This window comes from Pseudorasbora parva, chromosome 2 (assembly GCF_024679245.1).
Source record: "Pseudorasbora parva isolate DD20220531a chromosome 2, ASM2467924v1, whole genome shotgun sequence".
In the NCBI taxonomy this organism is placed as follows: Eukaryota; Metazoa; Chordata; class Actinopteri; order Cypriniformes; family Gobionidae; genus Pseudorasbora; species Pseudorasbora parva.
The window spans coordinates 4,246,084-4,267,516 of record NC_090173.1 but is presented as its reverse complement, the minus strand read 5'-3'; the positions used below and the strand labels follow the sequence as shown (position 1 = coordinate 4,267,516).

At 38.0% G+C, this 21,433-nt stretch overlaps 1 protein-coding gene and 1 long non-coding RNA gene across 3 annotated transcripts in view; both read right to left on the bottom strand.

The window, feature by feature from the left end:
- LOC137090092 (zinc finger protein 271-like) overlaps nucleotides 1-21,433 on the bottom strand; it is a 105,347-nt gene that overhangs the window by 26,904 nt on the left and 57,010 nt on the right. Inside the window, exon 1 of one of the 2 annotated variants that reach the window (XM_067453827.1) lies at nucleotides 116-137. The exons of the other annotated variant lie outside the window; for it this stretch is intronic. The gene's annotated coding sequence lies outside the window, so the exon portion shown is untranslated. Of the gene's footprint in view, nucleotides 1-115; nucleotides 138-21,433 lie in introns of those variants that run through there. 2 annotated transcript variants of the gene reach the window in all.
- LOC137090611 (uncharacterized) lies at nucleotides 1,840-3,619 on the bottom strand. The gene is made up of 3 exons (XR_010907919.1): nucleotides 3,538-3,619; nucleotides 3,032-3,128; nucleotides 1,840-1,999 (listed from the first exon to the last, which is right to left on the bottom strand). It is a non-coding gene; the product is annotated as an uncharacterized lncRNA (long non-coding RNA).

The following is a 21,433-nucleotide window of genomic DNA, read 5'->3' as shown; positions in this document are numbered from 1 at the left end:
TACCGCTGTGCCTGATGAGAACAATACAGAAGAGTCTGTCGCTTCAGCAAACTGTATAAAGTGTGTGTGATGGTGTGTAAATATGAGGAGAAATACCGCAAACTGCTCGACTCACCTCGGAGACTCGGCGCTTGAACTGCAACTGAACGCAAACAGCTCTGTGTGTGTGTGTGTGTGTGTGTGTGTGTGTTCTCATTGGTGAAAGAAGCTTCTTGCTGGCAACTGCGTTGGCCAATCGGAATCTGTTGTTCCGAAGCGGAGCATGTAGGGCGAAGTAACATAAATAAACCGAGGCTCGGAAACGTACACAACGTACACAAAGTTTTTGTGAATTGTGACTTTAAATACACGTTAAATATTATATCAGACAGACAGTGCAGTGATTTGTACTTGATTTGATCAAATTTCTCTGGTTACCACAACATACAGGTATAAAAAATTTGGAGGCCGGTCATTTAGTGTTCTAGGACCTACCCTTGTCAAAAAATCCTTAAGGATTTTTAATGGAAATCTGTACAGGATTCCATTTAAAATTTCTATCATATTTTGGAACCGTTCCTATAGGATTCCGTTAGAAATAATCTTATAGGATAATTTATGTCTTGTCCTTTAAGATTCTTATCTGATTCCTATAGGATTCTTTGGGAATTGTCTTATAAGATAATACACAAATATCCCATAGGATAAATCCTAAAGGATTCCAATATGATTCCAAATGTTATCTGATTCCTATTGGATTCTGTGAGAATCACAGAAAGATAGCAAAGTGTACCAAGGCTACTATGTCTGAATACTTGGTACACTGTAAGAAAAAAAAAAAGTAGAATTAGACCCTTTTCACATTTCCGGGTTTTTTTTAGAGCGGAAGTCGTCATAGTTAGGTTAACTTCTTACGAAAAAGAACTATAGTTTAACTATGACTGTAGTAACCCTGGTATTTTGGTGCGAACCATGGTTTTTAAATAACATGGTTTTACTACAGTTATATTGTAGTAATACTATAGTAAAACTGTAGTTTTAATTACTGTAGTAACTGGTATTTTAAAAAAAAAACATGTGGTTTTAATACCATGGTTTTGCCACAGTTATATTGTAGTAATACTACAGTAAAACCATTGTAACCATGACTGCAGCAACCATGGTTTTTGAAGTAAACATGGTTTTAAAAAACATGGATCATGTGCCATAAATTGGTTGTATTACCACAGTGCAGCCATGGTTTTACTCAATTATCTTGAAGTACATTTAAGTAATTAAGTTACAACAAACATCTACAAAATAACAACAGAAAGAAGTTACCATTCTATGATGCAAACTTTATTACAGAAATTACATAATCTGAACAAAAATATAAACTTTCATGTGTTCTCATGTGACATAAAAAAAAGTTGTAAATTATAGGTGATAATGTGGTGCTGTGCAATGGTTAAAAAATTCAGTTGCTAATTTACAAATAAAAAAATAGCAATTTGTTTCACTGTAATAATGATTTATATACAAAAATAACATTGTACAAATAAAAATGACTTAAAGCACCTTTAAATACACAGCATCTTCCTCCTCTAAAATGTCTATAAGCTGCAAACATGTGCCCAAAACAAGCATATGTTTGCAATTTATACTGTACATAAATTAACAGGATTATAACAACATTACTTAACAATTAATTACTTTATTACTTAAAAACATTACTAAAATTTTCTTTTCTTTTTATGGAAAAATCTTACATATACTACACAATAATAATTAGAAGAAATTAGTGTTTTTTTTTAAATAATGTTTAAAATGATATCCACTCACAATAGATGAAGAGATGAAGTCTCCTGGTGGGGGATGAATACTCCACACTTTAAATTCTAGGTGGAAAAGTGTTCAAAAACATGTGATGCAGCATCCATGCCAGCAGCTGTCAGTGTGAAGTCTGTCATATAGGCCGGCAGGTTACAGTCCAGCTTTGGTTTTGTTCTGTCTTGACCTTCAGCCCAAATGGATGTAGGAGCTAAAATGAGAAGAATACACACCACATTAACACACGGCTTGCTGGAATTCTTAACTTTACTATCGAGTAGCCATTTAATAATGTCCAAGTACAATGATGTCTATTCATTCAGTGTTTTCACAACCCATAAATTATTATGGCTCCAAAAGTAAAGCAGAAAGAATGTACATTAAAGGATTAGTGCACCCCAAAATGATAATTCCTGATCTTTTACTCACCCCAATGCCATCCAAGATGTTCATGTCTTTCATTCTTCAGTAGAAAATAAATAAACATGTAACATATACTTTTTTACCTCAAATGCTCGGCTTTGATTTAAGGCTTTGTGGCGTCATTACGTTGGAAAGGTCACGCGTGTGACGTATGTGGAAGTACCGTCCCAGTGTTAAAACAAACGTGCAAAGACTAAATCAAACACCCTTTACAAAAATAAAAGGTAAAACAACAATGTCGGACAATTTTAAAGTTAGAGGAGAACATGAGATGGAGTTTTTCGGCACTGGGTCAGCACTGACCTTTCCGGCGTAATACGCAGTGGGAAAACAACATCAAAGTCGTGCATTTGAGGTAAAAGGTATATAAATGCTTTTTTTTCTCTCTTTTTTTTTTAGAAAATGACCGATGGAAATTATCAGCAGATTTGAATTTTGGGGTGAACTAATTCTTTAACAATACAGAACACAATTTTAGATTCAAATTCAATTTCTATTTGTTATTAATCTGCTAGGTTCTCACACCAGCCAATCACAGCGCACTCCCTCTCCCGAATACTGATTACTCACACCTGAAACTCATCACACTCATCTCCACTATAGATAATACCAGTAAAACTCAATAGTTTTGTGACCTGTTTTAATATAAACAGGGTTTGTGTTTTTAGGTTTACTTGTTAATTTAATATTGCTCATACAGTGTCACTTATGTTTTGAATGTCAAAGCCTTCTTAATATGTATAATTTTGCTAAAGAAAATAACTAAAATCATGCTGATATTATGTCAAATATTATGTGAAATACATGCATATAAAATTACCTTCCTCGGTTCACCTGTTTCTTACAGCTCTGTCAGCAGCTTCCTCCAGAAATGTTGGAATCTTCCCCTCTGTTGTAGATGGGTTATTTTGTCCCTCCTGAAATCACAGAACATTTTTACAATACTTGTTTGCCAGTTTGTAGCTAATTTTCGCGCTTCATGTAACTGACATCATCGATGAACAATGTTACAGTGTATACTTTGAGATTTTTGATACGTACCATTGACAAATTAGCAGTAAAACCTTAACATAAACTATCAAAACATTAAAGTTTTACATAAAGATTTATTTAAAAGCTCAAGTTCTCATAAACAAGGGCTCAATAGATCAAATCGATAGAGTTAGCTTAAGTTACCCTCTTGTGAAAACAGATGCTGCACTTTTCCCGAAGACACTAAACCATTTCTATCAAGTAAATATTCAACAGAAGTGTGTCAGTTAACGTAAGAAAGGTGTCAGGAACAGTTGTGTGTATTATTTGTGTGGTTTTAGGGACTAAACTCACCTGAAACTAGTGAAAACAGCGCCTGAGGAAGTGCTGCTCGTTTGAATCCGAGTCCCCGTTTCCATGGCAACTCTGCTCCAGTGTGGTTTGAAGAACGCGATTCGAATGTCCAACGCGCATGCGCATGCCACTGCCACACATCATTTACATAAATAACCATCTAGATTTAAAACATTACATTAATAAAAAATCTCATTGATATTAAATCATGAATTTAAAATTAATTTAGTCATATATGAGCCATTCATAGGTGCAAAATGCCACCCCTGCACTAGATAGTGAGACAAAATGGCACTTTTTATTTGAAAGTGTGATTGTTTTTCTATGCAAACGCTTTGCTTTGGTTATACAATATTAAGCCAATCTCTGTGTTTATTTCATTGAAAAGTAAAATTCCATTAAAATGAATCAGAATGTCCAATAGGATTCTAAGAATCCAATAAGATCCAACAGGACAAAGTGAAATTCCATTAAAATAAATCAGAATATCCTATAGATTCTAAGAATCCAATAAGATCCTATAGGACAAAGTGAAATTCCATTAAAATAAATCAGAATGTCCTATAGATTCTAAGAATCCAATAAGATCCTACAGGACAAAGTGAAATTCCATTAAAATAAATAAGAATGTCCAATAGGATTCTAAGAATCCAATAAGATCCTATAGGACAAAGAGGAATTCCATTAAAATGAATCAGATTGTCCTATAGGATTCTAAGAATCCAATAAGATCCTACAGGACAAAGAGAAATTCCATTAAAATGAATCAGATTGTCCTATAGGATTCTAAGAATCCAATAAGATCCTATAGGACAAAGTGAAATTCCAATAGGATTTTTTGACAAGGGTAAGTTGTGGAATGCACTCCCTGTGCACCTTCGAACATCACGGTGCTGAGTATTTTCAAAGCACATCTGAAAACACACTTTTTTAATCAAGCTTTCGACTTTTAGTCTTGTTCTTGATTGTTTGTATTTGTCTTTATGTTGTTGTTTGATGTTTGTTCTGGAAAGCGCCTTGTGCACCTTTTGGCTGCTGTAAGGCGCTATATAAATAAATTATTGATTGATTGATATATATGGTCAGAAATATAACTATAAGGTCAAATATATGTGAACTTGGAATTAAACTCTGTAATCTCTGATTCTCTGGACAAAGGATTGTGTGTATAGATCCAGAAGAACAGATGGGTTCCATTAAAACGGAATGCATGGCAGTCAACATATGCACTGAAACACACACACACACTCTCTCTCTCTCTCTCTCTCTCTCTCTCTCTCTCTCTCTCTCTCTCTCTCTCTCTCTCTCTCTCTCACACACACACACACACATACACACACTCCTGCTGTCCTATGCACATGCACCCAGCCTCCCACTCCTCGTAGTCCACAGTCCCCACACTCGATGTATTCAAGCATACAACCATTATAAATGATTAAAAAAAGAATAATACAGATACACAATATTAACTGATTATGAACACTAATAAAGAGTAATCATCCTCAGGTGGCCGAAGTGATATTGAGAAGGAAGGATAGCAGACTGTTGTTGTTTTTTTGCCCCTTATGTGTGACTCATCCCACGTTTCTGAAGTGGCAGTTGAATGAATAAAGACCCAGCGCTGAGGGAGAATATAAAGTTTCACTTTATTAAAGCAGTATTGGCAGTTATATAGAAATAATATAAAGGGGTGTAGAAAAGGTTTAACCAATGACAGGAGAATACATCATATAGCACATGGTATAAGAATGTGACACATAAAACAAGTCTAAATATGGTCATCTTCTGGTCAGACATCCAGACCCTCCTTGAAGAGCTCGTAATACAAAAGCAGGGACCATAATCTAATTCACAGTCCCTTCACCAGCACCATATAGGTTCAAACATAAAATATAGCTGTATGAGAGACAAGAGACCCTCTGTCCAATTCTCTTCCATGCTGAGACCAACATAAAATCTACCACAAACAAAGAAAAAGACAGAAAAGATAGGAGAATAGAAACAGAAAGGAACAAAAACAATGGGGGAGAAAACACTTGACAAGTAAGTGCTTTTTTTATATTATATTACACGTTTTACTGCGTGTACTGAGGCTTGTGTCAGTGTTTTGATGTGTTCCGATTCCTTACTGATGACCTCTGGTGTGTGTGTTTGGGTGTCACGCAAGAGTGTGTGTGTGTGTGTGTGTGTGTGTGTGTGTGTGTGTGTGCGTGCGTGTGTGTGTGTGTGTGCGTGCGTGCGTGCGTGCGTGTGTGTGTGTGTGTCTGCGCGTGTGAGTGTCTACGTGTAAATGTTTTGTAAATGTATTTATTTATTTGTTTTTTATATCACAGACTAACATCTCATTGACCATGAAGTGAAGACACTGGACAGCATGCCAGCAGAGATGCTCATCCTTCCCAGAGAGGGGGAGAGGGAGTGAGTGAAATGTAAAATGTAAAAAAGGTTGATAATATGTATTATTATATATTAGTGTGAGTTTTGATATTAAAGAGTTTTATAAATACCACAGCACTTGTTTTGTCTTTATTTGCACAAAGCTTAGTTTTCAAGAATTGGAAAGACACTAATGTTTATGTTTCAGCAATTATTCACAAAAATATTCCTAAAGCTGGCTGCCCGAACAAACTGAGAAATTGGTGCAGAAAGGCCTTAGTCAGGGAGATGACCAAGAACAGATGGTCATTCTGATAGAGCTCTAGCATTTCTCTGTGGAGAGAGGAGAACCTTCCAGAAGAACAACCATCTCTGGCCACCAACTAGGCCTGTATGGTAGAGTGGCCAGATGGAAGCCAAAAAAACACCTGAATGACTCTTAGACCACGGGAAACAAACACTGTGCTTTCAAGATGGTGTCGCACACAGTTGCAGCAGCTCAGTGTTTTACCATTCAGTGGCATGTTTGGATGTTTTTGTACGTCATGTCTTTTTTTGTGCACATTCTGTTGGGTGAATAACATCTACAGTTGACATGATCTCCTTAAGATCGGAATATGGCATGGCGAGAGTGTAACAAGCAAGTTTCTCCACTTGCACAAAATCCCATTGGAAGTAGCGAGGAGTCCAGGCGAGGAGTCCCAGGCAAAAGCGAGGCTACAGGGCTGGTGTGCCAACCAGGCTACGGAGGCAGCCACTGAAACCACTGCTCTCAAGCATATTTCTCTCGTATGCCAGATCCCTCGCAAAACAAGATGGATGAATTGAGGCTACAGACTACGGCGAACAATTACATCAGGGATGCATGCATTCTGGTCATCACAGAGACCTGGCTTCAACAAACCACCCCAAACTCTGCTATCAAATTAGCAGGCTACACCACACAGCGACACGACTGAACAGTGATCTCCGGTAAGAGCAGAGGAGGGGGGACTCTGTGTGTACATGAACAACAGCTGTTGTACCAACACAGTGATGATAGAGAGTCACTGTTAAACAGATGTGGAATATCTGACTGTTAAATGCAGGCCCATTTACAGGGGACAACATTCTGGACAAGGTCTACTCAAACATCAAACTGGGCTACAGGTCCAGGCCACTTCCAACCCTGGGCCAGTCTGACCATCTGTCTTTGCTAATTTCTGCATACAGTATGTCCCTCTCAACAAAACTGCCCCAACCATTACTAAGATTGTTACCACATGGCAAGAGGGGGCCTCCCAACAGCTGCAGGTTTGCTTTGATAAGACCAACTAGGAGGTCTTTTAACATCCGGACCTGGTAATGTTCACAGACAGTGTATTGTCCCATATGGAAAAGTCTTGCTAAAAACGTGTGATTCTTATATGTTCCAACAGAAAACTATAAGGATCATATATGCTGCAAAAACCACATATACAAATTGTACAATATTCATGTATTTTCAATCATATATGTCCTACACTGTAAAAAAATATATATGCTGGATTGTGTTAAATACAACCCCTTCAAATCAGTGAGATTTTACTTTAGTAAATGAATTAGCAAGTAAAACGAATAAAAAGGGGTAACCCTAATGCAAAGAAAAAAAAAAAAGAAATATATATATATATATATATATATATATATATATATATATATATATATATATATATATATATATATATATATACACACACACACACATACACACACATACACACACACATACAGTTAACAATAACACAAGTCAAGCACACTGGCATGTTCCTACATATTTAGCAAAGAGCTGTAACTGCTGAAAAGTGCACCGACATTATTGTTAATAAAACAGTTTTACAGGTTTTTAAATTGAGCAAAAACACATCAAATAACAACTAATTTTAACATTTAACCTCCTTTAAATCAGAAGTAAAGCATGATAGGAAGTAGAAATTTGTTGTAACTCATTCTGTAAAAGTGTTTATGTGTGTGTACATGCATTCACATTAATATGGGAAATTCAATATACAGTAAGGCTACACAATAAAGGATACAACTTAATGGATATTACCTGTAATACTATTTATATCTTAATTACTAAATATTGTATGTGTTAAAATATAGCCATATTTTATAAATATAGTCAATATGCATACATTGCAGTAGCTATATTAAAAAAGGCTTTAGTTTCCTTTATTCCTTTATATTTCCTTTAATATAGGCTATTTTGCATATAATTGCAGTATATTCCCATATATTTGTTTCGTAATGTTCTACCCATACAAACTATTTGTTAACAGCAATATCAGCAATATTTAAAAAATAATAATTAAACACTGACTCTAAGCGTTAGGCTTAGACGATGAAGATTTCTGTAACAAAAATAGCCTTAGTTCTGTCATCGCAAACTGCGCATGCGTCACCGCGCCGCGGCCAGGAGGAAATCAATCGCGGGTTCTTGTTGTCTCCGTGATATGATTGCCTCCCAGCGGGACCGCGAAGTGTCGAGCTCCAGGTAAGATTTGTGTTTGTCATGTCGTTCTCAATGCAAATGTTAACTTATTTAATGGCAAGATTTGCTAAAAGATTTGTAAATTGTTTGTTTCTGTTATCATGTCGGTGCCACAGCCTTAGTGTTAGGTAACAGGTAACTTTAAGCCTAATTATGCTGCGCGCACGTGCAAAAAATAAATTACAAGTAGGCTATTTAATGTGCAAAAACAAGTGAAAAATGCTTATATTTGTATTAAAGCTATTAAACTATATGATTGGTCTCCTCATTTGTTAGTCCCTTTGAATAAAAGTGTCTACTAAATGATCAAATGTAAAAAACAACTATTCTAGTTGTTTAACTATGCCATTTGGTAACTAAGTCAAACCTTAAAGCTCATGGTTTGCATAGATAACGTTATACAATGATTGTGTGACACAGCAAAAGTTAGAATAAATGTAATGTGATTTGTTTACCGGTATGTTCCTTTTGTCATCATTAATAGTCTATTTTGTGCCAATTCACTTTAAAAGAGTTAATGTTTTAGTGAACTTGAGTTTGCAAATTGCCCTAATGTAGTTAAAATATACCTAAAATATAAACTTCTATAATTTGCATTCATGTAACTGCAACATATCTAAATGATGTACAATATTACAATTTTGTAATAGAAAGTAAGTAACTGTATAAGAATATATTGTTATACTGAAAAAAACATTATAATGAAATGTGTTTCTAATATTCCTGTATGTAAATGGGGTGGTCAAGAAGATTTTCTTTTTCTTCCACAGAAAGATCTTCATGAAAACATTAGAAGACCACGCAAGAAGAACAGGTTCAGCCGCAGACTGTTCCATCCCATGCACTGCAACTAATATTAACAAATGAGACTTTAATGTAGTGTATTAACTAACATGAACTAACAATGAGCAATACATTATTACAGTATTTATTAAACTTTGTCAATTTTTAACGTTTAGTTCACCCAAAAATGTATGTTGTTAAAATGACCCTCATGTCGTTCCAAACCCATAAGACGTTCATTTATTTTCAGAACAGAACAAATAAAGCTTTAATATGTGTACTATAATTACTATGTGAAATAAGTTAATATAGTAATTGATATAGATACTGATATAGATATCCATATTTATAACCTTATTGACTAAAATAACAAGCTCATGACAGACGACTTGCGACCAGAGAGTGACCTGAGTGATGCGATGTAGGAGTAGCGTAAGCTTCAATGTCTCTCTGGGCAACAAAATCAAGCTCTTCTCTTTTATCGAATCCTCTTTAAATTCAAATTCGTGACCAGTGTTTTGTTTTCCTCTATTCTCTGCATAACCGCATTCATCAGTACATCATGCTTCAGGTCAGAGGTCACTCTTTTGGCTTAAGTAGACCCGCATGGTTGACTGCCGGAAGATAGATATTTTAGTCTAAAGTCAAAAATATGGATATTTTTCTAATAAAAAATGCATAGCTTCTCTTCAGAAGGCCTTTATTAAAAGATTTTTTTTAACATGTCCTGATAATTTACTCACCCCCATGTCATCCAAGATGTTCATGTCTTTCTTTCTTCAGTCGAAGAGAAATTCAGTTTTTTGAAGAAAATATTCCAGGATTGTTCATCATATAATGGTTTTTAGTTGCAACCAAAATACTGAAGGTCCAAATCAATGCAGTTCCGCCTTCGTGTTTACAAAGCACTCATGTGAAGAGTAATACAAACGCCCTCTAGCCAATAAAAAAAAGATAAAACAACGATACTGGAGGATTTTGAAGTTGAAAATTGAGTGTTTTTGCTAAAGGGCGTTTATTAGTCTTCACATGAGCGCTTTGTAAACACGAGGGCGGGACTTCTGCCTACGTCTATGTGACCATTTACACGTGATTACGTCATCCTTGGCACCTCGCAGAGCTGAGCAAGTTGAACAATTAAGGTTGAAAAGTATAATCATTTTTTTAAATGACTGATCGTTTGACTGGATAAGACCCTATTCCTCATCTGGGATCACGCAGAGGCTATGAAGCCCTTTGAAACGGCGTTGATCTGGGCTGCATTTCCCGATAACGTTGTCTCTTAGCGCGCTACGAAGACTCTAAAGGTATAACTTAACTGAAGGTATACCATTTCTAGGTGTGTTCCCCGAACTATACCTTAGGAGGTCGCTTAAGGTATACCTTCTTAAGTGCGACGTAAGCGGGTGCTGTTCGTGGCGGCGGTGCTGAATTGGCTTCTATCGATGGCTCAAGAATCGATTATTTACTCTATGCAGGGGCTGTTTCACTGTGTTATGCAAAAAAATTATGTTCTTTATAAAAGAAACACTTCAGAAATAGTTGAACTTTCATTTATCATACAAAATTGCACCTAAATTTTACATAATTCTGAAATGAGTGCACGAACCAGGAATCTCATGCTCAACCGCACCATGAGCATCACGCGTCATTTAAATTATTACAATATATTTTCCATAGTGTCTTGATTTAATCCACAACCAGGGATGATTGACCATGCAGCAGCTGCATCACATTATTGTGTAAATAACTAATTTATATTATTAGATGGCCTACTCAATAAAAACGCAACACGCAAAACATATAATCAGCTGCTACTATATGGCGGAGAAAAAATAAAGAAAGAGAAGAGCCGCCAGCAGCTGATTTTAGTAGCTGAGCTCCGTCCAGTTTGTCTCGACAAAGTTGATCCAACAAGATCTAAAAGCTGCTGAATTTGCTGTCGTGGTAGGCGAAATTTATTTTTAATAGCAGCTTCTGACATGGTAGCCAGGGACTAAAGTTTTCACATATGAAATAGTGCACATACACTAAATGGCTCCGCGGACAGCGCCGTCTTTGATTTAGCACAATTATATTCGCTGCCTCGCTGCCAAAGTTTGACTAAACTCCCCTCCACAATCATTCCCTTTAAATAGGCTCCTAAGCCTTTCCTGTCTAATGGTTTGCCAGCTGATGTACCTTTGGATAATATCATTAAAAAGCTAACAACCATTAGTGTTTGTAATGAAATTTTATGACAAAGAAATTTATGAAATTTCGTATAACAATTTTAATCCTTGCATAAAAAAAAAAAAAAAAAAAAAAAAAAAAAAAACTATTCAACTAGCCTAATTGAACACTGGGTGTATATTACAACTTCGGAATTATATTCGGATAGACTGACATATAAAGAAGCTTTTTTTCACAGTGGTGGCCACTAGTGGAATTAACTTTTAATAGTGATAAGGTATAGCTAAGAGTGGTCCAGACCAACCTTACGAAAGTATGACTTAAAGAAGGTATTCTTAACTAAGTTCGTTTCGGGAAACACATATTAACGTTAAGGGATACCTTAAGGTATAACTTAAGAATGACGTAGAGTTAAGAAGGTTTCGGGAAATGCAGCCATGGACCTTTAACATTTTGGTTGTAACTGAAAAGCATTATATGATGAACAATCCTGGAATGTTTTCTTCAAGAAACTTAATTTCTTTTCCACTGAAGAAATAAAGACATGAACATCTTGGATGAGATGGGAGTAAATTATCAGTCAATTTTTATTTTGGGGTGAACTAATCCGTTCATTATCTTTGATTGATGGCCATGACACTGTGTTCAGTGTATTTTGTTGTTGTTGTTTTGGGTTTTGTTTTTTTCCTCAGCAGAGTTCAGTTTGCTGTCAAGTTGGAATTGTAAATTACTCATGTGGAGTATAATTTGATTATTTCATTTTGTGTTGAAATAAAAGTGTTTCCCACACAAATTTGTGTATGTCATTGATTGAAATCATATATGGTTAGTATATGCAGAGATGTTGTAATATTGACTGATATCATGTATGATTATTATATGTAGTTTATATGTATATTATATAAACTTGAAGAGCTAACACACCATTTCCCTATTAAAAAAATATGAAATCTGTATAAAATGCATATAAACAAATGACACAAAATATAAATAAATCCTATATGACTAGCATATGATTCAGTATAAGAACTTTATATGATTTGTATATGAATATCATGTATTTTCTACTAAAACCATATAGCATTGCATACTGTTTACATGTAAAACTCATATAAGATTTTTGCAGGATTCATACATGACCCAAAAGTTTTCTGTGTGCTTTTTAGTATGAAATGGGCCATAAACAGTCTGATTTTGTGTATGACATATATGGGACTTACATTAAACATATAAGAAATATATGATTGATTTAAGTAAGGAACATATATGGTCGCTATATATGAACCATATAGGTTTTTTTCATATGGGGTGCTACATCAAGAACTGCATAGACATTGTCACAGTGGACACGTGCATTCGGGTCTACCTCAACTAGAAGCCAGGAGGTCCAGCAGCTACTGAGGGAGAGGAACACCGCCTTCAGGTCCGGAAACCATGATCTCTACAGCACAGCCCGAGCCAACCTGAAGAGAGGCATCAGAGAGGCTAAACCACGCTACATGAGGATGATTCAGGAACACCTGGACAGTAACAACAGCCAGCAGGTGTAGCTGAAGGTGACTTTACACTGACAGAGGAGGTGAGGTGCACCCTGCGGGCTGTGAATCTGAGGAAGCTGGCTGGTCCGGATGGGGTCCCAGGATGTGTGCTGAGGGAGTGTGCAGACCAACTGGCTGGAGTCTTCACAAGGATTTTCAACCAATCCCCGGCACAGTCCTCTGTTCCACCCTGCCTGAAGTCCTCCACCATAGTCCCACTGCCCAAAAAGCCCCACATCACCAGCCTCAATGACTACAGACCAGTGGATCTCCAGTGGTGATGAAGCGCTTTGAAAAACCGGTCCACAGTAACATTACAGCAGCCCTGCCCCGCAGCCTTGATCTCATTAATGACTCACCCTAATGTCATTCCACACCTGTAAGACCTCTGTTCATCTTCAGAACACAATTTAAGATATTATATATTTAGTCCGAGAGCTTTCTGTTTCTCCATTGAAAATGTATGTACGATATACTGTCCCTTTCATTATGTTGAAATATCAAGCATTAAATAAGGCTTCAGATGGCACTGATGCCCGGGGAATACAGAGACGCCTCGCTAAAGTGGCCAGCCTCGGGAAGCGACTTTCATTTGCTTTTCTCCACCAGTCAGGAGCGTGTACTACTGCTGTATTGTAATACCACGTAGCTTATTTTGCACGTAACTTCGTCACCCTTTCTGTAGAAATAGTCCCACACAGTATGCTTCTTTCCCATTGCTTCATTTTGCGAAAAATGTCTATGTCGGCACATGTGGTTCGTTGCATGTGTCAAGCATTTGAAAGCATTTTGAAAGTAACACACTTCCTGCTGCCAGCTGGTGGCGCTATAACTTTGATGCACAATAGTCACATCCATGTGATCGGCCTTCTACAACGAACACACCACTTAAGTTTCATCCAAATCAGTCAATGTACGCAGAATTTATAACACACTTCCTGTTTCCCTTTTCTTGCCATAAATTTGTTTCCTCGCCACGGCCAAACCGTTCGAGATATCAAAAATCTGCTCACAATTTAGTATCCTCAATGCCTTGACTTCATGCTAAGTTTGGCACTCCAAGTCAGTGACGGACAGTAATCATTTTTGCATGATACTATCCACGTTTACAAGCACACTTTTTTTGTCATTCCGATTGAAAGATTTAGTGGACTGTTTACTTGAGACATCTAAACCGATCTGGTGTTTACATGTGATGACTTTCAATTGCAATTATTTTGTCACAGTTTGTCTGCCGCATCAAAAATGTCAATGCTGTTTTCTCCAGCAGCTAGAATGTGTTAACTGTAGCCATAGCAACTCTTAACGGCCACCAGGACTAATACAGTATTATATAAGCTATTTATCTGTTGTAAAGTTTAATAATCATCTCAGAAAAAAAAAAGATTCTTCTGTCAGGCGCAGTTATCAGATAGACAGTGAAAAACTTCCTGGGGCAATATACGCTGTGTCATTATTCCAACATTATCTTCATAACTTACGAAATAAAAAAATTACTCCTCAGAAAAATGAGCTTTCCACTCTTGTCAACATGAGCGCGGCGCGTGCTGTCACGTCATGTAAGGACGCACACTTATAGTAATCGGTCAGGTCGTTTACATGGTGAAAAATAGACTGTAAAAAAAATGTATAACGAGTATGGAAGAGATTCAAGCTGTGCTGCTTTTGCTGGTTATGTATAGGTTTACTAAAGAGGTAATTAACAACGACAGAAAAGAGCACTGGCATATTCAGAAAGCTTATAAAGCTAGATTTAAAATGACAATGTATATTAGTATCAGCTATTACAGACATTGCACGTGGGATGGCTGAGACAAAAGCAAGACTGATATTTACTGAACGTAGACCGAACCTCGCAAAAGACTTTTAAAAATGCCGGTTGAAAAAAAACGTTAAACCAATCAGCATGTTCAGCGCCCAGGTCCCGCCCTCGTTCCTGAACTTTGAAAAAGTACTACCTCGCGAGCAGGGCCGTTTGGAGGGGGAAATATTTACCCGGAACTTCATTTAGACCCTGGTTCCTGTGGTCAAAACACACCGAGTACCACCCCAAAGCTCCTGGGTAAAGTTCCTGCGGTGGAAACGGGGCCTATATGTGTAACCAGTTTCATACATCTATGTGCAAGCGTGTTTGATATATAGACAAAGTTTTCAGGCTCCACTTAAGGGGGCATTGTCGATGCCCCACTAGCATCATCACATCACATGACCACAACACCACGGGTGTCATTGGCTTATTGGTTCATGTAGGTTGTCTACAATCCGAAAGGTTGGTGGTTCAATCCCCGGTTCCACCTGACCAAGTGTCGAGGTGTCCATGAGCAAGACACCTAACCCCAGCTGCTCCCGACGAGCTGGATGGCGCCTTACATGGCTGACACCGCCGTCGGTGTATGAATGGGTGAATGTGAGGCAAGATGTAAAGTGCTTTGGATGGCCATAGGGTCTGTTAAAAGCGCTATATAAATGCAGTCCATTTACCATTTACATGCTTTTATATGTTGGTAGTTCATCAACATGTATGATATAAGTTTGAATCTATTTTCTTTGGCGGTTGATTAAGGTGACAGCAAGAAAATTTAGTTTTACATGCAAAAAAAATATTTTTTTGTGAAAAAAACCTGAGAAGCCTGACCACAACACCATGAGGTCCTCTCCTTCATGGCCAAGGGGAAATTGGAGGGGCTTGAAAACATAATGGTCATATGACCACAAATGTGTTTTGTTGACCAGATACAGGGTGTGTCTCACATTACCCCACTCTCCCCTACATGCCAAAAGACAAATAAATGTAAATATTAATATATGCAGCAGAGATTCCCATCAATTCTCATCACATCTCAAATTTTGACTTGACATTCAGTAACAGTTTTCTCTCAAATTCCATCGAAACAATCACGCATAAAAAAGCACACACACTCCTCTCATGCTCACTGCTGCTGCACTAAATGTGAGATAGACCCAGGGTTGCCAGGTCCCAGAAATATTTATAGCCCAATAACAACTCAAAACCCGCCCAAATGGAATGAAAACTAGCCCAATTTTCTAGCCCAGATTAGACAACGACTGGATTCTCACAAAGGGCCTAAACATAAACGTTACAATATAGCCTACAATACAATCAATATACAACACACACGCATATATATACATTATATATATATATATATATATATATATATATATATATATATATATATATATATGAAAAAAAATAAGAGACCACTTAACATTGAGTGGTCTCTTAATTTTTTCCAGAGCTGTATATATGCACACAATATCAGTCAAAAGTTTGGAAACTTTTGGTTTTAAAAACATTTTTTTTTTTATAAGTCTCTTCTGCTCACCAAGGCTGCATTTATTTGATCAAATATACAGCTAAATGTAGTCAAATGGTTATATAAAATATATATACAGGTCCTTTTAAAAAAATTGCATATTGTGATAAAGTTCATTATTTTTCATAATGTAATGATACAAATTTAACTTTCATATATTTAAGATTCATTGCACACCAACTGAAATATTTCAGGTCTTTTATTGTTTTAATACTGATGATTTTGGCATACAGCTCATGAAAACCCAAAATTTCTATCTCAAAAAATTAGCATATTTCATCCGACCAATAAAAGAAAAGTGTTTTTAATACAAAAAAAGTCAATCTTCAAATAATTATGTTCAGTTCTGCACTCAATACTTGGTGGGGAATCCTTTTGCAGAAATGACCGCTTCAGTGCGGCGTGGCATGGAGGCGATCAGCCTGTGGCACTGCTGAGGTGTTCTGGAGGCCCAGGATGCTTCGATAGTGGCCTTAAGCTCATCCAGAGTGTTGGGTCTTGCGCGTCTCAACTTTCTCTTCACAATATCCCACAGATTCTCTATGGGGTTCAGGTCAGGAGAGTTGGCAGGCCAATTGAGCACAGTAATACCATGGTCAGTAAACCATTTACCAGTGGTTTTGGCCCTGTGAGCAGGTGCCAGGTCATGGAATCAGGAATCATCTCACGTGTTGAGCTCACATTTTATTTCTACTCTTTTCACATATTTGACTGATCAGACTTGTTAGATACTTTACAATGTTAAAATATACTAAAACCGATACTGCTAACTGCATTATATAAATCACTCTCACTGACATTTTCCTGGACCATTCCCATCTGGTGGATCGACCTGCCGATCTCAATTTGAGCAGCTGAGTCTGTAGCCATTTTCAAAAAAACACCTTAAGACAAATTTTCCAGCTGCATCTGACCAATCTGAAATAAATGGGGGGTGGGAGTTTTTTACAAAGGTGCTCTTTTAAAAGTCATCTGGAGAAACACATGAAGATCCATGCAGTGGAGAAACCCCATCACTAGTCTCAAATATGTAATTCATCTTTATGTGCTGAGCAACAAAGTTAGTTTGTGACAGAATTTTTTGACTGCTTGGAAAGTTTCTCATCATAACAAGAAAGCGTCTCATTATTACGGGACATGGAGCCGTTATTACGAGAGTCTCATTATGAGATGTTAAGTCATCAGTTGCTTTCACACCACAGACTGTACACAAATCTTCCTCATACGGAGGGATTGACTACTTTGACTACTGAACCCCTTAGTTATCGAAATTTGGTACCATTTTGGTAGTTTTTGATACTTGATGTCATCGAGGCAATTCGGTCATTGCCTAAAAAGTATTTTGCTCTACTTGATCACATCACATCAGAAGGGTCACACTCTGGATTTAGTGTTTTCACTTGGTTGTGTGTTGTGTTTGTGTTGTGTACACAAATCTTCCTCACACGGAGGGATTGACTACTGAACCCCTTAAGCTGGGCATACACTGTGCGATTTTCGTCCTATTTCAAGCCGAATTCTGACTCGTGCGACTCTTTTTTTTGTGTCGGGACGATTTTCAGGTTTATTGTGCGTTGTTGGTCATGAGGTGTTCTTGCAGTGTACAGGGGGAAACGAGAGGCGCCAAACCTCTCACGATTGGAAATAGGATGGTCGGATGAATTTCTGGCGTGTCAGAAATTCTGCTCGCCCCTCGTGAGGTTACCGCACATTTAGGAAGAAAACGAAAAGAGGGGGATCTTTAATTATGTAGTCAGCTATCAAATAGCAGAAATTAAGTACACTGTTGTACCTCCAGTTTGTGTTGTATATATCCAGTGCCTCTTATTAATTTAGCTAGTTGATCATTAATTTACTTGTTTTACTTTCACATTTTATTTATTTATTTTTTAAATATTAATTAATATTTAGCCTAGGCCTACTTAATCTTATTATGACGGAAAGTGGAAACCGTGGTCAATCTGGACACAATGTCATGTCTTTTTTTTCGTCTTTTTTTCCCCCTTTTCCCATTTTAATTCAGGAACCCGCAAACGCAGTCTCAAACCTATATTCAGCTTTGATCTCAGAAATAAATGACACTTTACTAATTATAAAGACGAGGGGGATAATAAAAATAATATATATAAATAATAACTTAGCATAACTAATAAAAACTTTTACAGCTGGAGGGTGTAGTGAGCGGCTCGGCGTCAACTTCTGGCCGTACAGGTAAATGCTAAGACCTTGGTCTCTTCAACTCACAGGTAGGTACTCGGAACTTGGTCTTTTCAACTCACAGGTGGATGCTCTGAACTTAGTCTCTTCGTCTCACCAAAGGGCATACAGAGAGGTACACAGGGCTCTAGCTTTTGGGCATACAGGTGGGTATACAGGAGAGTACGCAGGCCTTTGGCTTTTAGGCGTAAAGGTAAGAATACAGGGGAGTACTCAGGGCTTTAGCTTCTGGGCTTACAGGTGGGTATACAGGTGAGTACACAGGCATTTGGTTTTTGGGCGTACAGGTAAGTATACAGGAGAGTACACAGGGCTTTAGCTTCTGGGCGTACAGGTGGGTATACAGGCCTTTTTGCTTTTCACTATTCAGAAGAGCAATCAGGTGACGGTACAGAGCTTTAGCTCTTTGACATACAGGGGCAGGGAAGAACACAGGGATGTTCGGCTTACTGGTGAAGGGAGGCAAGTACATCCAATCTCCGTCTCCTCAAACAGCTGAGCAGGGCATCAGAGCATGAACTGCCAGTTCTGGAAACACTCAACAATAGAATGGTTATACGTGAGGGTAACCAGAGAATTCCCCAGCGACAGTAAGTAAATACAAACGCTTGCTTTCTTAACACCAGGCACAGTAATCAAAGCCAGCTCTTACTTCCATGGCCACAGCGCCACCACCAGACAATAAGGAAGGTAGAACAGTCCCCCAGTCATGGACATGTGTTGAAGGGCTGTCCAACACCAGCACTCAGCTCTTCTCAGGCAGGGCTCTTTCCTCGGCCTAGAACACGATCACTGACAAACATTAGCAAAAGCACTGCACTGCACTGTTCCTGGTGCACACACTCAAAAGAAATCACCCACGCACTCCACACACTCACAGTGATATAAGGCCATTGGTACGTTTCCAGCCCGGGCTCCGAGTCCTGGCTAATTGTGCAGGTTTAGGCATGGGACAGACACAGAGGAGATTGAGGCCATGAACCGGGGACTCCTTCCTCCTCTCTTGCTACCTCCAGCAAGAAAACACGGGTACCAGCAGACTTCATTGAATGTGAGGATCTGGGCAGATTAGCTTCACTCTCCTTCTTCTATTGTCTCTCCAATTCGATCCGTTTGTTCTATCCTCCAAACATCCAGTATTCACGTCCATTCTTCATCTCTCATGAATCCTCTGGTGTCCAAGTAACTTCTCTTCTCTCTCTGTGTTTCAAACATAAATCTCCTTCTCCTTCCATCACAGCCTGCAAGTCCAAACAGCCGTTCTCACCCCGACCCCAGTTACCTCCGTCACCCTCCCGGCAAACACCTGGAGCAAACTTCGCACTACCACTGAACTACTTGTCAAGACTCATCAAATCTCATTGCTACCTTCTAGAGCACTGGTTCCCATTCACATTCCTAGAAGTGCACCAACTGTGCACATGTTGCATATCTTCTCAATCAAACACACCTGATTCAGGTTATCAGCTCATTATAGTGACTCCAAAACCTGATCTGGGTGTGTCAGACAAAGGAAATATGCAAAATGTGCACCGTTGGTGGGCCTCCAGGAATGTGGTTGGGAACCACCGTTCTAGAGAATCACCAGTGTTTTATGATAATCTTCTTTGTTTTGAAATACTTATATTTATTTATATAACGATTGAATATATATATTTTTTGTAGTGCACTGGTGGACAGTCATGAGAGTTGGTATGCTGTTGCATTCATATGATCCCAGGAGGTTACTGCAGGCCTTTTTTGGGGGGTGGGGAGGGATAAAAGTCAGTAATGCATTGATGGAAAAAAGTCTAAATTACTCGGTTATTATAGCTGAAGATGGCAAAGCTTTGCAAGCATATGATTTAGGGGTGTAACGATTCGTTTTTTAACAATGATTCAATTCGGTTGAAATATAACAGTCACACTAATTTAAATGTTTGGCTAAAAAGTTACTGAATTGATTTCAAGTCACTGAATTGTTTCGGATCATATCGTTCTAAATGAACCAATATCGTCCTTAAATCGTATCGACAACCTCAAATCGTGATACAAATCGAATCGTTGTTAAACAAATTGTTACAACCCTAATATGATTTGTTCCTTTAAGTTATGTTTTAACACAATGCAGAACATTGGTTCTATGGGTGAACTGGAAACCTTCAATATAAAAAACATTATTTCAAAATAATGCTTTAAACAGCATGACAGATGGAGGTCAGTTGCTTTGGAAATTCAGGACAAAACCAAGCAAAGAGCCAAATTCCTGTATAGTGCAGCTCATAGAAAAACAAGCACATCCATTGTCTGGTGATATCCTGGACACATCCATTAATGTGAATGATTCTGTTGAGAAATGTCTCTAGCATGAGGTTTCTGTTCTCGTCATTTTAAGTCAAATGAGCTGGATTACAGAGACTCTCACCTATTGTCTTTAATAGCTTGTGTGGCCCATCCCATTCTTTCAATAGTTATGCAGATTGGATTAGGACTTGTGAAACTCTAGAGTCTGGGGCAGGTAATTACACTTCAATGCTTCATTTGCATGGTGCCTTTAACAAGCTTTGTCTCCATCTCCAAACACTGACCATGGAAAGTGTATATAAACTACAATGAGACTTCTTTTGGATGAGACGTTAAACCGAGGTCCTGACTCTCTGTGGTCATTACAAATTCCAGGATGTCTTTCGGAAAAAGAGTAGGGGTGTAACCCCGGCATCCTGGCCAAATTTCCACATTGGCCTCTGTCCTTCATGGCCTCCTAATAATCCCCATATCCTGATTGGCTTCATCACTCGGTCTCCTCTCCACCAATCAGCTGGTGTGTGGTGAGCGTTCTGGCGCAATATGGCTGCATCATCCAGGTGGGTGCTGCACATTGGTGGTGGTTGAGGAGATTCCCCTTTCCAAATGTAAAGCGCTTTGAGTGGCTTGAAAAGCGCTATATAAATCGAACACATTATTATTATTATTATTATTAT